This window comes from Zonotrichia albicollis, chromosome 7 (assembly GCF_047830755.1).
Source record: "Zonotrichia albicollis isolate bZonAlb1 chromosome 7, bZonAlb1.hap1, whole genome shotgun sequence".
Taxonomy (NCBI): Eukaryota; Metazoa; Chordata; class Aves; order Passeriformes; family Passerellidae; genus Zonotrichia; species Zonotrichia albicollis.
Window position 1 is genome coordinate 30,185,071 of NC_133825.1, and position 18,248 is coordinate 30,203,318.

The 18,248-nt window shown below is 40.8% G+C and overlaps 1 long non-coding RNA gene across 1 annotated transcript in view; it reads left to right on the top strand.

Annotated features, from left to right (window-relative positions):
- Positions 1 to 17,762, top strand: part of LOC113460880 (uncharacterized) — a 70,576-nt gene extending 52,814 nt beyond the window's left edge. Inside the window, exons 4-6 of the long non-coding RNA XR_012580979.1 lie at positions 10,190 to 10,246; positions 15,930 to 16,089; positions 17,558 to 17,762. This is a non-coding gene — a long non-coding RNA (uncharacterized LOC113460880). The remainder of the gene's footprint in view (positions 1 to 10,189; positions 10,247 to 15,929; positions 16,090 to 17,557) is intronic.
- Positions 17,763 to 18,248: the final 486 nt, after the last annotated feature.

The following is an 18,248-nucleotide window of genomic DNA, read 5'->3' on the forward strand; positions in this document are numbered from 1 at the left end:
CTCACATAGTGCTCTGCAGGCCTGGGGAACCAAAGTATCTGGCTCTCAGCAGACTTTTTTCCTACAATCTCCTCTGTATGTGTCATCTCCTGGTGGCAGTGGAGGAGGGGAGGGAGAACAGAGAACAGAGCAGCTGGATTGGCATTTGTCACATGGCAGTAAAAATAGCAAATCACCATTACAATTTTGGCCTGAGTTATATGAGATTCAAGGATTTTTTCATGATGGTTATGAAAGTGACCTTTAACAAATGTTTTGTGGTCAAAAAAACATGAAACTTAGGGAAGAGGAAAGTCCAATTGCGTACAGAATATTCTCAGCTCTTACAAAGAACTGAGACTCTAACAATTAGATACTGATGAACCATCATAGTCAGAACGTGTTTCACAAACTGGAGTTAGTCTATGGACTATTTATCATGGATTTAATCAGAAAAAGTCTGGAAATTCATCTGGAGCACAAGCAGCCTTTGTTCAGCAAACTGCTGACATGTTCCTTCAGGCAAATTTTTCCTTTGGCTGAATTAGTTAAGCAAATAACTATGCAGAGTGCTTAGTCCTGGGTTTTCGATTCTGAAGGAAATTTATCTCCTTTACGGGCGCACTGCATATATGCGTATGTCAAAAAAAGATCAAAGTCACAGTCTTTGGGACTAAGTTTTGATTCAGTAAAGTTTGAAAACAAAGGAGAACTCTGGTTCTGGGTTATCAGCAGGACAGCTAGTGGTTATCACCAGGTGGTTAAGAAATACTTTTGATACCACTGAAATCCTGTTCATATTTTTGTGCCCTTTTAAACAAGGAAACAGGATTGAAATAAACAAGATTTAAATTCTGATTCTAGACTCCTGAGACAAGATGCTAGCAAGATAGAGGGCACTTGGCTGTACCAAGTAATTAATGAATACACACCGGTTGTCCCATAACTGTAAGATAATGGCCAATTAAGAATATGGCTTTGGAGAGCCCTCTAATAGTAAAAGAAAAAATTTATAATTTATAAATCCTTTAATAGACAATTTAGAGAAAAATAACTCTGCATGTGCAAGTGCTTGGTACTGAGCTTGCTCCTGCACAGCTAGAGTTAAAAAAGCCAAATACTTTTCTTGGGGAAAATAATGTAATTCTCTCTGTTTTACTTTTTGGAGTTTGCAAGGGAATGTCAACATCAGTAGAGATGATGTAGAAATTCTCCTGAAATATGTCATGTCATTAGCACTACCTGAGAGATCAGTTTTGTCCAAAGGTGTCCAGTAGTGTCTTACCTAAGTCTTAAAGTACAGTCCACAAGTATTTGGCAAATAGTTAAAGTATGTTTTTCTTTCTTGGCTAAGATCCATATTTTCACTTAACCCAAGACACTGGATTTTTTTTTAATGACTGCTACACTACTATAGAGACTTTTTCAATTATGTACCAGCTGTGTACTCTTTTTCTGAGAGTGTCCTGCATACTTAATTTTTTTTCACGTTTCACAGACTGATTAACTCAATCCCACCTCCTTTGCCATTCAGAAATTTGAATTGCCATTCTGTGACCACTACAGACTTGCCTGCAGCTGCTTTTGGACTTTGGCAACACCCAGTTGTTGTTCACAGGCCTGAGTGATGCTCTGACTTGACTGGGCCTGTGTCTTGTTCTGCAACATGTCAATTGTGCTTGTATTGTGCAGCTCATTGCCCCACTTTACTTCTCCTGAATTCCCTTCCCCACTGCCTTTTGTGGCTCAGAGTGGCAGAGCTGAAGTCAATGAGATTGTCTGAGGAAGGAACCGCTCACATCTGCCTTTCCTGTTGAGTTTTTTCTCTTTTACTGTTTTAGTAGCCCCACTAACACATGAAGGAGTTGTTCCTCCTACAGAGTACTGTACACTGTAGTGGAGACATCTCCTAACACACCCTCCCTGTGGGCAGAATGGAAATGTGAAAGCATTCCTGGGTCTTATCAGGGGTCTGAGCATCACAAACCAAAGTCCACATTAAGGTACACAGGGAATAGAGAGGCCAAATCTTTCAGAAACCATTTTGAAAATCATGAACAAAACAGGAAAGCAAACAATAAGATAATGAGAACATACTAATGCAGACATGCCCTGCACCCAGGTGAGAGAAGTTAACAAAAAGCCAGGGTGAGCTTCCAGGAAAGACTACTCAAAGGCTCTATGTGGGGGCTGAAGAGGTTTGGGAATCTGGAGGCATCCTGAGAGCATGAACAGAGGAAATGTAGAGGGCTGTGATGGAAGCAGAGTTTGGTGAAATAGGACAGAGATTTGCAGAAAGCTGCTTGTGTAATTTTGAATATAAACACACCAGCCAGCCCCTAAAGAGAGTGTGGAGAGACAGGGGTGTGCCTCTCCCACAGCTAGATTACCCATCAAAAAGGGAAATGGTCTTAACCTGTCTTGCTCTACAGACACTTCAATATGTTTCTCCAGTTTATTGTATCTCTTATGCTCTGCCTTTCAGGAGCACCCACATCCTTCTCAGTTGTATGGAAGGATCATGCAAACAGACAAGGCATGGCTGGGGAAACAACAAATGAGCTGTGATTCACAGCCAAGAGAGAGGAAGTTCACCTTCCTCTATTTCTATGTTGTGTTTTACTCTTTTACACCTGCTCTTCAATGGGTTTGTTTCCTGCTGCATGCAGCTCTTCCCAAGCTGCAGCTGCCTTTTAGCAGATCTCTCCCAGATGGTCTGTCTGGCCAAGCTGATATTTGATAGTGGAAACATCCAAGCCAACACTTTTAATATAAATTGCTCACTATCTTTCTCTCTGTTGAGAACTGAGATTGCAGGGTTTTGGGGAGAAGAAAATGGCAACATAATGGAAACTAGAGAGAATCCCCACCTTCTTTCTTGAAACATCTTGACAACCTGTTGAGATTGTAGCTCTTCTTCCAGCACTGCCTGTCTGTGGAAGGCCTCCCAGCAAAGAGAAGGTAGTTCTGGCTTTTTGGCTGTCTGCCTTGTGTCCTGAAATCTTGCTAAAGGAGAAGCCTTATAACCTGCTCTCTCTTTGCACTGTACAGTATTGCAGCTCACTGGAGAATATTTGTTTCTTTCCCTGGGTTATTGGAGGTTTATTGGCTGTTTGGTTGAGAAAAGCTCAAACAAGCAGATGTGTTAAGGTGGGTGTTGTTCTTTCATTCAATGCACAGGCTTTTCTAACCTGTTGAGGACTGGCCTTCTTATTAAATGTGTGAGACAGCAGAAGCTGTCTAGCTTGACTCATGGGTTTGACAGAGGAGTTAGTAAGTTTACCTGAGGACATTCTGAAACATCATGAGACTGGTGGTAGCTAAATATAAGGCAAGTCTGTTGGTGCCACCCTGGGAAACAGAGCTCATGGGTGTGTGGCACAGAGATAGCAGAGCCTGCTGTGCAGAGGCAGACAGCCTGTCCCACAGACCACTTGCAAGGTGTCAAGGCAGTCAAACTCACATTTGTAGAGCTGTGGCTGGAGCTAATAATACCCAATACCTGTAGGACGTTAGGGAGGGAAGAAGAAATTATAAAAAAAGATAAGAATTAAAAGGACAAGGAGTACAGATAAAAACTGAGAGTTTCAAGAGATTCCAGATTCTAGGATTTTGCATCCTTGAACATGGAAAGATTCTCACCTAAACTAAACATGTATCAATATAGCCAATCTGCTGCTTTTCTTTGGACTGCATTTGACCTGCTACCCTATAGCAACTATGCTATAATACACATAGGCCCAGATGTTTTCTAATAATAAAACTGTAGCTTGCTAACACTTAAGGAGGAAAGATGCTGGGTCTTCTTCAGGAAGAGAATGGTGTGTGCTGCTTAATGCAGCTGGAGAGAGTTAATCAGACAGAGTATTTGCTGTACAGAATAAGCCAGTCTGAGCACCAAACAGCAGTCTCCAAAACCAGGTACTATATTAAGTTTCTCTTTGTCACAGGTATAAGAGACCTGTTCTGATTTTTACCTGCCCAGATCTGGCTTCCAGTTATGGATGTGGAAGGACTGTGTTTTGGAACTTGACACTACCCACAGGCAGATCTCTCTCGCTCTCTCTCTCACTGAATAGTTCGAGAATTTAACTAGATTACCTAACTCTGAAGGTCTTGCCATGCATGTGTAGTTCTTGAAACTTAATGTCTTCTCAAACTGATTCTCAGCTGTCAAATCAGGCTACCAGTACTTCCTTTCACCCACTACTTTCTTTACTTTTTCTTTCTTACTTAGAACCTGAAATCTTTGTGGTTTATGATTTTAGGGCACAGCACTTCAGCTTCTCATTAGAACTTCCAAAGCTTAAGGGAAGAAACAGAAACAGGAGCATGTGTGTGGGCACAAGCCCATGGTCAGTGAAGGGTCACAGAGCAAGGTTTGCTCTTTCAATGACTCCAGAAAAGACATGACCATCACAGCTTGCAGGTGGGACTGTCACCAAAAGAGAATAAGAATTAAATTGCCTTGTATTTGTAGCACCTGATTACTGATCTGTATGAAAAAGTCTCACAGAAAGCAGCTACCATAGTGGATGTTAAAGCATACTAACTTCCAAAATCTGAAAAATGTGAGTTTTATTATCTTTTGGTCCAGACTAAGGGAGATATCTTGAAAAGAAGTTTAAAAATCAACTCACTGTCTCAAGGATCATGTGACATATATTTTCAGCAAGCAGCCAGAAGGTGGGGAAACTCCCAAGTTAGCAATCCCATGAAAATTAAAATGTTCATTGGCAGCACCCACAGAATGTCCATGTCCCTGTGGAAACTGGTTTTGCTGCTACAAGCACATTCATGTTTAGATCGTTATCTACTCAACAGTTCTTGATCCTTGTACTTCAGAGGAAATGCTGTATCTGTTTTGAAGGTGGATGACAGAGAATGTGAAGACTGGCTTTATATACAGGTAATTAAAAGCAACATTGCACATTTATTTTAAACTAGAACACCAGTAGAATTCATATATACCATCTTACACCAGAACCACTCTCCCTAGCCCTTTGGGATTTAAAAGAATATTACAGACATAGAGGATAAAATGACACACTTCTATAATTTTCCTATATTTCTATGATAGACTTATTCAGGACAAGTCATATCTATGGACTTTTCTTCCTCTCCAGATCTTTCTATGTGAATAACAGTCCCAAGTCTTTCTGTTCTGGGTACAAACAGGTTTTAAAGGTGTTTTCAGCCTAAAGTTCCAGGCATTGTTATTTTTTCAGCTTCATTCTGCCTGACCACTTCCAAACAACTTGTTTAGAAGACAGCTGTAATTTTTTGTTAACACAAAGACCCAGAAAAATTTCCTTATTAGGTATACGTCTAAAGGACAGAGGAAGCACATAACAATAAAAGGCCAGCATGCAAATTATTCTAGACAGTGCTCAGCACCTTCCTTTGCACTGAAGCAGACACTTACTCAAGTGTCACTACTCACAGGGAAGCAAAATTTCAGCTCTTGCCTCTTGTACTCTGGACAGATCCTCAGAAATTCTATTCACAATTGCATGTCCTGTAGCAATGTTCCACCCAAAACATGTGAGGCTTTTGACACCTGTTTTGTTACCAAATATGTGAAATTTCTTACCTTTTCCCAGGTACATATATGAAACACCATTAGATGTAACTCTTAGCCCTCTGCAAGCAATGCAGAGCCATCAAATAGACAAGGCAGTCAGATAATGATCACTGATAGCATCCAGGTGCTTCACAGGGAAGTTGCAGCAAAGTTTATTATCTCTTGCTTACCTTTAAGGTTTTGCCTGGAGGCCAATGCTGAAATCAGACTTCCAGCCTGCCAGAAAATTTACAAGTGCTTGCTAAGTCACCCTCCTTGCCCTGAAGACTTTCTATTCAGAAAAGTCCCATTTCTATAGATAGAAAGGTGATGCATAAACCAAATCCAGACTCATATTTTGCAGCAGGTTGACAAAGATTTTCTTGATGTCTTACCATGAGAGAATCAGGAGTATTTTCTGGAAATGCCCTGAGTTTCAGCCCTGTGTCTTTCCTAGCCAACCTTTTTTCATGCCAGAAAGTCATGGAATAGTGTGTGACTGAAGTATTTAAGTCACCCTATTCAGTGGAGGCACTAATGGTTATGGAAAACATCCAAAATTTCTGATAAAATGGATATGCAAAACCCCACTCAGTTCCTATAGAAATGTATATTCTACCAAACACCATGTTTTCAACAGAGATCAGATTGGAGCTAGTTCTGTGGGTTTTTTGGGGCTTTTTAAGCCTTCTCATGGAAAATCATAGAGTTTATTTCATCTGTGTGAGAAAGGGCAGGATGTTTTGCTGGTTATTTCATCATGTGTGAAAAATAAAATGTTGCCAAAACCTACATTGAACATACTTCCTTAAGAAAAGCAGCTTAAATTACATTAAGCCTCAAGGGGTTTTAGTCACTGTAGAAAAGTCAGTCTGTAGTTTCTACTACACTAGCAGGTTGGAATGCCCATACTTGCCCAGGATATCACTTCTCTATTATACCACCTTCTGAATTTTATTTAACATACTAATATCTAAATACAGGTGACTTTTTTCTATATGTGAGATTTTGGAAACTCATATAAAATCCTTTGAGATAACATTTTCTCTTTTTCTCTACATATATCACAGCTTGAGTCAGAATTCCTTAAATCTGAAATATCTGTACATGAAAGAAACAGATAATGTTGAACTGGAGAAATGCAGAAGTGTGATAGCATCTCAATTAGTTCTCATATCTTTATGTTGATGGGACATGAAGCATGAAATGGCACTTAAGTTAGGCAATTGAAGGTGATCTGTGTTTGCCACTCAAGTTGTTTAAAGCTTTTATCAGCTCTCTGAATGCCTGTTCAAGAGATGTAACTGTCCATCTTGCAGTCAATGATTTGTTGTTCTCAGTAAATGTACTTAGCATAGAAGAACGGTGCTTGCTTCTGCACACATTCGTATGAGTCATCCACATGATTTTACAGCAGACTTTCATGAAGCACCTGCATGAAAAAAGGTTGTCAGAATCAGTCTTTAATTCTGCAATGTATTTTCACTTTTTTTTAATTTTAGGATTTTGCAGGGTGGAAAGGCTGTAAAAGACAAATATGAGTAAGTCATCAGCAGTGAAATGTGGCAGTTGCAAGTTTTATTATTTGAATGCTGACAGGTCACTTCCCCTTTGCCTCTTGCATAGAGTGTAATATTATCACCAGTCAGCACCAGCCATCTGGCTTGTCAGCAGAAGGGCAGGGAAATCACACACTAGGCAGGGAAAGCTTCTTCTTTTCTTTCCCAGGGAAGTCCATGACAGGAAACAAAGGAAGAAATTATAAACTATGATCAAATAAGATAGAATCATCTACTCAGGAATTTTGTTCTCTTTTCATTGGGTGATGAGAACAAAAGGCTCAATGTTTAGCTGCTCTGACCTCGAGAAAGCCAAGTCAGTTCTCTGAGCACTGGGGCTTAAATGGTGGCTGAAAGCAAATGTAGAGAATGGTTATGTTCCAAGGGGAGGACAAGTGGAATAGGTTGGGGATGGACTACACTTCTACCAGCAGTGAAAGACTGCTGAAGAATCCATCTTTGCAGAAAAATATATTGACTAGAAATTTGGCTTTTTTCTCGGTGCATGTCAGTCTGACCTATGAAACAAGGTGCAGCACTGCAAGTACTCAAATATGTCACCAGACCTCAACAAAGCCCTTAATTATACAGTGGTTAGGGAATTACTGCATTGCTAGGAGCATGAAATGCTCAGTAATATCCCACAGCTGTCTGAAGAAACTTTTGTGCTGCTGCCAAATAGTTTGTGGGGACATTAAAATGAATAGTGAATTCTCAGCAAAAAATTAGACTGAGCTCCTTTACTTACAGAGAACAGCAGTGTTTCTGGGCTCCAAATCTGGGCAATCCTGCCTTGGTGCCTATGCCAGTAAGAAAAATGGCTCTTAAACATTTTCTCAGTTTCAGCTTTTGAAGGGATGTTGATACCTCCTTTATCCCTGCTTTTTATTGGTGGATCTGGGCTGTTTATGGTGTATGTTGTCAATTTGTGTCTTCTCTCTTTCAAATACTGTTAGCATGCTTGAGTCCTTTTAGACAGATATATAAACAGCTAGGATGCAGACCCGGAGGGAGTGATAAGTTACCAGGTGCAAGGGGAACATCCTCATTGGATGTGATTTTACAATTTTTTTAAAAGCTTGAAAGTAGTGGAGACATGGAAATTTGTGACATGCAAACAAGTTTTTGAAATGTAGGTTTTTTAATAGCAGGAAGGCTGTTATTTCCAGCCTGGTCAGTGTAGAAGGGGAAGATCTTAAAGATATGGGATGAAGAGAGTTATTTTTGGAAACAGAGTTGAAGAGTTCTGCTAGTTAACCTAAAAGAGTAATATCAAACAAAGTAGAAAAATGTTATTGTGTAGATCTGAATTATTTGCTATCACCATTTTTTGTTGCTTTAGGTGAGTCAGAATTTTTCAGTTTCTGACTGACATATCCATTTAGTGGACTATAAACCTTAGTTACTGCCCAGACATGCTGTGCAGTTTGACTAATGACTATGTGAGAAGCATGCTCTTGTCCAAGATAGATCTTACAGATATGCAAAGCCAAAAGTGTTTTTAACAGATGAGAGTCTGAACATCCACAGTACTATGGCTTGGATTTTTTTGCTTTGTAAATCTTTGTAAATCTTCTTGACAAATATGCAGATCTTCAGTCAACCATTCTGTGAAATAATTCAGAACTAAATCTAACAATTAAGGGGCCAAATTTTATAATGAAATATCCTGACACTTGTGTAAACAGCACTATCAATTACTAAGCATCAGTCCTGGGAAGGTCAGATGGGGTTTCCTCAGGGTTCCTGTCACACAGGCCTTAAAAACAAAAAAAGAAAAAGGGCTTTGCAGGGCAGAACTTTTGTAGGAAAATAGGCTTTGATTATATGCCTCTATCCCATTTTGGCTTCATAAAGACTTTTTCAGGCCTGCCACTCCTTGCTGACACATTACCAGGTCACCTCCGCTTCCGTCCTTTTGCTCTCTTTTTCCCAGGCAGGCCACCCGCCAGGTCTTTTTGGACAAGTGCCATTCAGTGAGCCTCTGGTCTGCAGACCAGAATTATTCTTCAGACCAGATATAAATCTATTAAAGCTGCTGTATTTTTTAACTGCTTTTATGGGCCATCAGTATTACACTTGTTCATATCCTTTTGTGGAACAATACATATGGCTTCTTGTGAGTCAGAATGAATTTTCTTGGCAACCAACAGCGTTCAGGAGGTGAATTTGCCAAAGCCTATGTTATTCAGTGTCCTTCTGTCTCTGGGGCATTTTAATCTCTGCAGCCATGGGGTTCTTGAAGTGTTTGTGTCAGGCAGCACTCTCATTGCACAGGAAGATGGCTTTTCTGCATACCAGTTCTCAGTGCATTTCCTGCTCAATTCTGTGTCACTGCTTGCAGAAATAATTGTAAAGTGGCCTTACCTTGCTTGCATAGGTTTCTGTTGTCTATGTCATGATTACTGCTAAGAAAAGAAGTATCAAAATGCAGATGTATCTTTGGAAACTCTCTTCCAACTTTTCAAATACGTTTGCCTTCAGTTTGTTTTCTATCAAGTTTTTGCATGAGTTCCCAAGGGAACAGTAGGAGTTGGTCTCACCTTATAACGTGACTGATAATGACACTCTCAGTGACTGGGAGTGTACAGCATGGTGAATGTGTGGCTTTAGGAGGAAATGGTTCCTTGTTTCCTTTCACACTGCTTTCCAACAGGATGGTCTTACTTTCCTTCATTGTATTTATTAATAATTACAGACATCCTTTATAGGATGGCTTATCTCCTTCCTCCCTTGAATAATGTTTAACCTTCAAGGAGCTGGTTTCTTGCAAATCGGGAAGTATGCTCCTTTTCAGGACATCATGAATGTAGAGTAGCAGTATATCATAATATTCTGAATACCTTGGGGTTCCCATTCTGTTCTGTGGATGGAAAACAACCAGAAGAGCAGTTCTACTCCCACCTGCTGGAAAGAATGTTGGTGGGGCATATAATTGATTCTATTCCTGCAAATTGTTGATGGAGAAATTCAAGCACATCACCACTCTGTGCTTTAGCATGTCTGAAACTGAAATTTGAGCCTGAATGTTATAAAGGATAGATATCTCTGATGAGAAAAGCAACAAATGATTTCTTTTCTTCTGCAGGGACTAAGAAGCTCTGGCTGCAGGCTAGCACCTTTGTGCACCAGTGTCAGTGTAAAGGTGAGCACGTTTGAAGGTGCTGATTCACATGCTATGTGATATTGCATTACAGTTTTGTTCCTGACAATGGCTTGGGTAAATGATTCCAGAGAAACCACAATCCCCTGTGCTCAGTGGATCAGCTACTTAACACTTTATTTGCTTAATTAATTTATCCTTACACTCGTTCTCAGGCCTTGTGTTTGTGGTGAGGGTTAGTGCATTCCTATAGAACTAACGAAAGGCTATGTGTTGCTGAAAAAAAAGTTGCATTTAGAAGCTACTTTGGTGTGATCAAGTAATTTTTCATACCATAACAGCCTTTGAGAAAGAATCCCTACTTATTTGACCCACCACATGTGGATCATATTCTTAAAACAAGTGAATAATTGAAATTCTTTCATTTGTAGAGAATTGTGTGGGATTTTTCAGTTCTATTTTCTTTTCCTAAGGCAGAAGTGCCTTACAACATAGGTATGTGAAGAATATGTTCACTGCATTCAATCACGTTGAATTTGTGGTGCTTCACTTTATTGCAGGGTATCTGTATTGGAGAAGGTTGGTAACCAGAGAGGTACAATTAGCTTACCTTAATGACGAACCCATTGAATAAAGCTGCTCCAGCTGCAAGTGTAAATGGATTAAGCTACTTTAAATCTGACTTATACAAAGTTAGCTTACAAGTAGCAGTTTAGCCTATAGTTAGACAAAACACAGGGACATGAATCCTATTGGAAACCTCAGAGTGGACATTAAAAATTATCCTTCAAGCTTCCTACTTGATCTATTCCTTGCTTACTTGGTACATGGTAATTGGAAAAGCAAGCCAAGTGCACACTCCCTACGTGATGTTGGGGGAAGCACCTTGTATGCAAAAAGCTACAAGACAAATATTCTCATTCCTTTCCCAATTCATTAAGCAATGCTGTGCTTTTTGTTGTGTCTGCTTTCCTGCTTTCTCATGCATCAGTGAGGGGTTTTCTTTCTCTTCAAGCTAAGACAAGACTGAGAGAATGTGGAGGAGCTCAAATAAGTATTGTTTTTCATCAACTGGGAAATTCACCGATACGAAATTATAAATGATCAAGTTGCCTGAGTAACAAGAGGTCTAGTCCACAACAGAATCTGTTAATGCAGTTCTATATTTCACATGCTTTTAGCAATGTTAGCATAGATAGATATTTGATCTATCTAATTTGGCCTCCTGCTGCTAACTGAGAGTTAGGTGAGCAGCACAGTTTCCAGTCTCTTATCTCACCCTGAAAATACACATAAGCTGCTTTACTGTAGTAGCTGTAGTACTGTAGTGCCTTAGAAGGACCCTGGATTCATGAGTTGCAAAGTTAAGTTTTAGTACCAGCTCTGTCCCTGACTCACACATTGGCTCTAAGAATCTTCATTCCTGTTGGATTGTTTAAAATGTCCAGCCCACTTATTTAAAGCTTGTCTTTTCTTAGGATTCTTAGGATCTTTTGTAGAGTTATTTCTTTTCAGTTCCAATCAAATCTATTCAAAAACATTCAAATTAATTCCCTGAACCAACATCTTAAAATATGTTCTTTAACTGCAAGTGCCTGAAAATTCTGTTGATAGTCAGAAAAGTTAGCTGTCTGTCAGGCTCGGCAAGTGTCAGTCTGTTGAGTTGAAGGTGTGCCCCCCGGCTGACCTCTGCATGTGCCATGTCATCTGCAGCTTCACCTCTAGAAGATGAGGATGAAGGCCTAGTGCACTGGGGAAGGCTGGAAGGAGGCTTCTCTCCTTCCCTTGCACATGGCTGATGAATCTGCTAACACCGTATGTTACACAGACAAAAGGCTAAAAAATACAGACCCAAGAGCAGAGAGTCCAAGGAAACAAAAAGCAGTAAGCAATAGATACCTGTAGGTGAGTCTGTAGGAAGCTGGAGTGGAGGGTATAATATCTGTTTGAAGAGATTTGGAGAATTACTGTGGGCACAAAGATGATTGGATGAAAGAGATGTATGTTTCCATTGGCCTTTACATGACAGAAATTACTTATGAAAAAAGCGTCACTTGGGGGAATCCCTGGAACAGACTGTTCAGATTGTGTCCACTGGTTGTAAGTATGTTTAGACTGGAAATTGAAATTCTCTGACCATCACTGCTATTGGTCTGGGGCATCTTCCCAAATGAGGCATGTTGCTGTTTCACAGATAAGATCAGTCATTTTAAGAAACAGGATGTCTCGAAGTGGCTTCCTTCAAAATTCAAGGCTCAGCATGTCCCCTAATCTGATATTCATAATATTTGTTCTCTAGCAAATTAAAGCATTACTTTTCTAAGGATCCTTGTACTGGGGTTCTTATATGTTTGCTTTTGAGCATCTGTGTTTGGATAATTTAATCTTTGTTTTCATCTCTGTCACTGGACTTCTTCAAGGAAACCAAAATATTTTGTTGAAAGAAAAACAGTGCTATTAGGCACAGGCTGAAGACATAATGGAAATACACCATGCAGTGTAATCTGCGTTTAATTGGTCATATCATTCTACTATTGCTAGTTAGAGAAGACACTGGAAACAAAATGTTTGGACTTAGAAAAACTAAAATATGTTACAAAAAAATAAATATAGAAAATTGATAAACCAGAGGGAAACTAATCAAATGAAAAATCTCAGCAAACAATGAGATTTTTCATCATGCAATGGCTGGGATAATTTCAAGTATATTAGAGGCACAAATGGACTTGAAATAATATGGGGCTTTTTGCTTTGAGTTACACCATTAATATGATAAAATTTTGATTCTTTACTGCTGCATTTACCCGAAAGAAAGATTAGCTTTTTTTAAAGTTAAACTACTTGGAAAAAGTAATTCTAGATTCCATCATTCTCCCTTTACCTTAATGTGGTAATTAATATCTGTGCAACTATTCAAAAGCTGTCTTTTTTCATTCAGATTATCTAGTGTGTAGCCAGAGTGCAAAACTATCCTACCATTTCATTTCTACTTTTCTTTTGAAGTTGTTTTCTTTGTCCTATCCTTAGTTTGTCCTGTGACAACCAGCTAGGCTATCTGCCAGTTGTACTGGGCAGTTTTCTGATATCCCTTAAATGCCTCAACTATTGAACAGCTGTAGGAATATCAGTTACAGACCAAAGCCCCATTATGCTAAGGAACTACAAACACAAGGAGAGGACCTAATGGTTTGCCTTAAAAAGCACAGGCTAACTGGAGTAACATTCTAAGTGCCTGTGTCTAATTGGTCAGCTGGTAGCACATTTGTTTTGAATCTTACCTGTGTACAGGATGGTGACAATGAGTATCTCTTTAATGAGCCAGTGAAGAGGCTTTTCTGCCTTTTTTTCTTTAGATAATACATAATGCTACAACATATGTATTAGGCTAGATAATACATAATTGGCTACAACATTGAGCTACACTTTTGCTTTCTCCCCCAAGCATGTTTACTGGGGTTGTATGACACATGGTGAATTTTGTTGGTGTTTGCTACCGTGCCCCTCAGCAAAGGCAGGCCAGTGTGGCTCAGATGCCAAGGTGGTGAGTTCATCACCCTGAGCCCTGCCAGTGTCACAGGCAAGGCAGGTTTGTTTCAGACTGAGTTGGGCTCTCTGGGTGAGTCAGGGTTGTTCACACTGCACCTCCATAGGCCTCTGCAGAACGGCAGCCACCTGTGTGTATGGTGAGGACTGGTGATGTGTGCATGTGCTGAAAGCATTCAGCAGTTTCCATTTTAGATTATAGGAAGTTTTGGCATGAATTTTCCAGGTATAGTTTGTTCATTTGTGAGTCCCAGCTGGGCACTTGTCCTGTAAGAGCAGAGTTTCCAGGAAAGCTTTCCATCCAGATTTTTTTATCAATTCACTATGAAGACTAAAGCTAGGTCACCATAGGCACAGAAGTATGAAGGGGCCTCTATGAGCTTTGAAGCCTTGTGAGGTCTCCCTGCTTTGGCTTTGCTGGGAAGAGCTGGCTAATAAAGACAAATGGGAACAATGGAACTAGACAGAAAATAAAAAACTTTAATAGCAAAAATAACAAATGCCAGAGACTAGGTTCCAAAGACCCCAGGGGCAGGACAAACACAGCCAGGTATTGGGCACAGGCTCAATCAGAAAAGTGAACTTAGAACATGACATTATAAGAAAAAGGTCTTGACCAATGGTGAAGGAAGACTGGAAACTTGACCAAATATAGGAAGGTTTTATTAGCATACTGGCTCCCAAGAACCTATGGTTCCTACTGTGTCCTGGTCAGGTGTCCCCTCCCCTCAGTGCCCTGCCTGCCATGGTTTATGACCAAATTCCTCTGTAAAAGCATCTGAGGTAAAAACCTAGGTAGGGCAAGATTCCACAGGCCTCTGCTTACCCAAAGCAATCAAAGAAATAATAATTTTTCATCCAGAATAAAGGAATATAATAAGGAGACCTTTTTTTTTTCCACCTTTGATCCCTTTGTGAGAAGGGGGAAGGGGTGTCAGCGAGCAGCAGGGGCTGGTGTTCGGGCCAGGAGGGCAGTGGGGCAGGGAGGGAGAGCCCAGGCATGGGCACACCCTGGACACATCCTGGGCAAGGATGGGGCTGAGGGACTTCGCTTCAGCACCGCTCCTCCTCCTCCTTTTATTCCTGTTGCCTGGAATAAAAGGGCAGGTCCCAGTTTCCTAATCTGAATCCACATTACAGTCAAACGCTATCAGGACAGACCTGGAGCGCAGCCACAGAAACCCTGGGGCAGGGGAGGTGCAGGCAGGGCCCTGGCAGGTACAACTGGCTCAGTCCCGTTGCCCTGGCTCCAGGGACTTCGTGGTGAAGGTATGGACTTGCCTCCATTTGCTCAGACCTGTTTCCAGTTGTTTATGCAAGAAAATCTGAAGTGCCTGTTTATTTGCAGGCATTGTTCATATCAGTAAGGTATGGCTTTGGCTTTCATTTTAACAAGTTATGTAAGTGCAAGTGTTTGGGGTTTTCACTTACTTGTCAAATTAACAGTTCAAAAGCCAAAATCTTTAGAAAAGGTTAAATTACCAATGTGCCTATTCCTTATGTGTGAGGTGGACAGTAATTAATCAAATCTATTATTTGCATAGCATTATTCAGACAAATTATAGGGAGAGATATCATTATTGTGTATATAATCCAGAGGAGGAAAACAGGGCTCAGTGAGGTCAAACAAGAAGTGAGCCAGCATGTGTGTGGTCAGTCTTCCAAGAATTAATATTTAGCACAAGAAAACAACTGAGGGTCTCTTAATTTTATTTTTTCCCAGAGATACTGAACATCTACAGCTTTCTTTGAAATTACCAAGACCTCAAGCATTTCTGAAAATCAGTTCATATTTGTTACCCACTTCTAAATAGACATGGTAACTTCTGGTGCTGCAGTTTGAGCCAAGCAACTTGCATACAGAGAATTTACACCTAGGTCTTCTGAAGGATTAGAAACTGAGATCCACGATTGAAAATCATGTTTATAATCACGTTTATTTTGAAGTTTCTGGGTATCTGGGTGTGACAGGATGAGAGCAATAGCTTTGCTCTATTACTGTGTTTTAATCTGCCAGTTTATACTAGTTGCCTGGCTGATGTTTTTTTCCTCATTTTCTGATTTTTCCAGTTCACAGCTGAAAAAACAAAAAAGCTGTCTGTGGAGTCTATAGAATACAGCTTTGCTGAAGTAAGTCTTAACCGTCTGACATGTCATTCTCATTTGGCTCATGTCTTGCTAGTGAAAAACACTCTGCATTTGGGGCTGAGACCACACAAGCCCCAGGAAGAAGCCACACTCTTGGACTAGAAGGGGCTGGATGAAGCAAACTGCACCATTTCCCATCACAAGAGCACCCAGCTGTAACCAGCACCCACACTGCACCTCCAATACACTTCTAGGTGAGTCAATGTCACAGAATACCAATTGCCTAGTGGAGTGAAGCAAAGAATTTCCTTTATACATCACCAGCTGAGACCAAGGGCTGAAACCTTTTGGAAACAGCCTCCAGATGATCATTAGCCTGGAGCTGGAGTGTTCCCAAATCTTTGAGGAACCCCTCTGAGTCCTCAACCAAGGTGCCTTGCTGGCTACCCATTTCTAACCCAAGGACTATGTTACTAATTTCCAAGACAGTTCTTGCTGGACCAAATAACTTGTGTAAATCTGATGGTCAGTGTTGCTTTTACAATAAGAATTAATTACTAGTATCACCATAGCTCTGTGGCTATAGCTGGCTGCTTTCTGTAGGGTCTTCTAAGGAAGGGCTTAGGCTTCTGTGGATACAGACCCAGGAGAAGCAGTGAATCAGGCTCACTTCTTTGGCTAGGTAGGGCATGTCTAAGATCCTTCCTTTCCTTCCTCACTCCCCAGGATACTGTCAAGATTTTGCAGAGAAGCCTGCAGAGCACATAGCGAACTAGATCTGCTGCACAACAGAGCTTATTAGTGCAGCTTGCCAGTCTCTTCCAAATATCACAGTTGTCTTCACATTTTGAAAAGCAATTAAAATCAACAGCACATAACAGATTACAGCTGTAGTAAACATTTCTCTTGGCCATGGCAAACAGCCCTGGGAACCTAAGCTGCAAACAACAGCCCCTCCTCCTGTTTGCAATGGGGATGCACATTTAGGTTCAACTGCAAAAACTGTTTCTCTCCTGAATTTTTGTTTGTCCTTTGTAAGTCACCTGGGGAGCCATAGCCTCCAGAGTATTACATTTAGAAAAATTAAGTTCCCCAAGCAAACTGGGGCTCATTATTCTGGAATTTATGAAGAGCATAGACTCTAGTAGAATCTATTAATCATGGATTGCTGAGAGGGATGCACACCCTACATAGTATTCATTTCTCACTGGCTACAGGTTTATCTGGTTAATCCCACACACTGATATTCATTAGCTAAATGAATACACCCACAGCCAAACAGCATGAACTTGCAGGGTTGTTAGTTGGCATAACTTCAGTGACTGTTAATAAGCCTTCATTCTTTATATACTAGTTGTCAGTCAGAGCCCTGTTTGTGATTTATGGGAGAGATAACTGCTATCACATCTTGCAAATAAAAAGATAAAAGGAAAAAGCATAGGGCTTGCTGAGGCTACTGTGGAGCCAGTACTTAAAATATGACAGCTCCAGGTCTATATTTACAAATGTAAAGTGTCTGGGGGCATTGGCCTTTTCCAATTGGTCTCAACTCCTATGAAGTGCCTTAGGCCACAGAGCCTATATTTGAAAATAATTTTTCAACAATAATGAGCTCTCAGAGCCTGTTAATTTTAAGCTAGATGTTGCCATAGAAATGTTTCATGGTGTATTATCCTTTTGCTCTTTGATCAATTCTTTCTTCTTGTTGTGTTTACAATTAAGTGTCTTGCAGGAGAGTCCCAATTTTGACTGGGTTTGCTGATTACTTGTCGGGGCATTGCAGGAATTAGACTCAGGAGGGTGATTTGTTCGAGGAGGGCGAGCACCACACCCAGCCATTCCCTCACACACCTCGGAGCCACAGCAGCCTTCACAGTGGGTAAGTGCTGAATTTCATCACCTGCACTACAGCCTGTGCTTGGGGCTGAGCTAGGCACAGCTTCAATTGTACATTTTCAGCAATCTTGAGTTGCTGTTCAGATAGCCAAAAATCCAGACAAGGCACTTCCTACAGCCTGCATAAACGTATTGATTTATTTGAAATTTTTCTGTCAGTGTAAATTTTTGAAGAAGTTTGAACAGGTCCTGTCTTTAAAATCTTTAAGTCAAATTTAAGTGACTACTAAGGACACAAAGTACGACTCAAAAAAAACCCCAACATCTCATCCGAGTCACACTTTGAACCCCTCACGGGTAAAACTAAAATTAAGTGCTGCTGTGTCTTGGGCCGCAGCCGAGCAGCAGGCAGTGAGTCTGCAGCCAGTGCAGGCCAGTGCCCGCACCCGTCCACACGGCCCCGGTGGCTGCTGCCCGGCCATGCCCCTCCGGGATCAGGGTATACCGGGATGCCTCGGGATACTCTGGGACACCCCGGGATGTCCCGGGATATTCTGGCACACCCGGGGTTACTCTG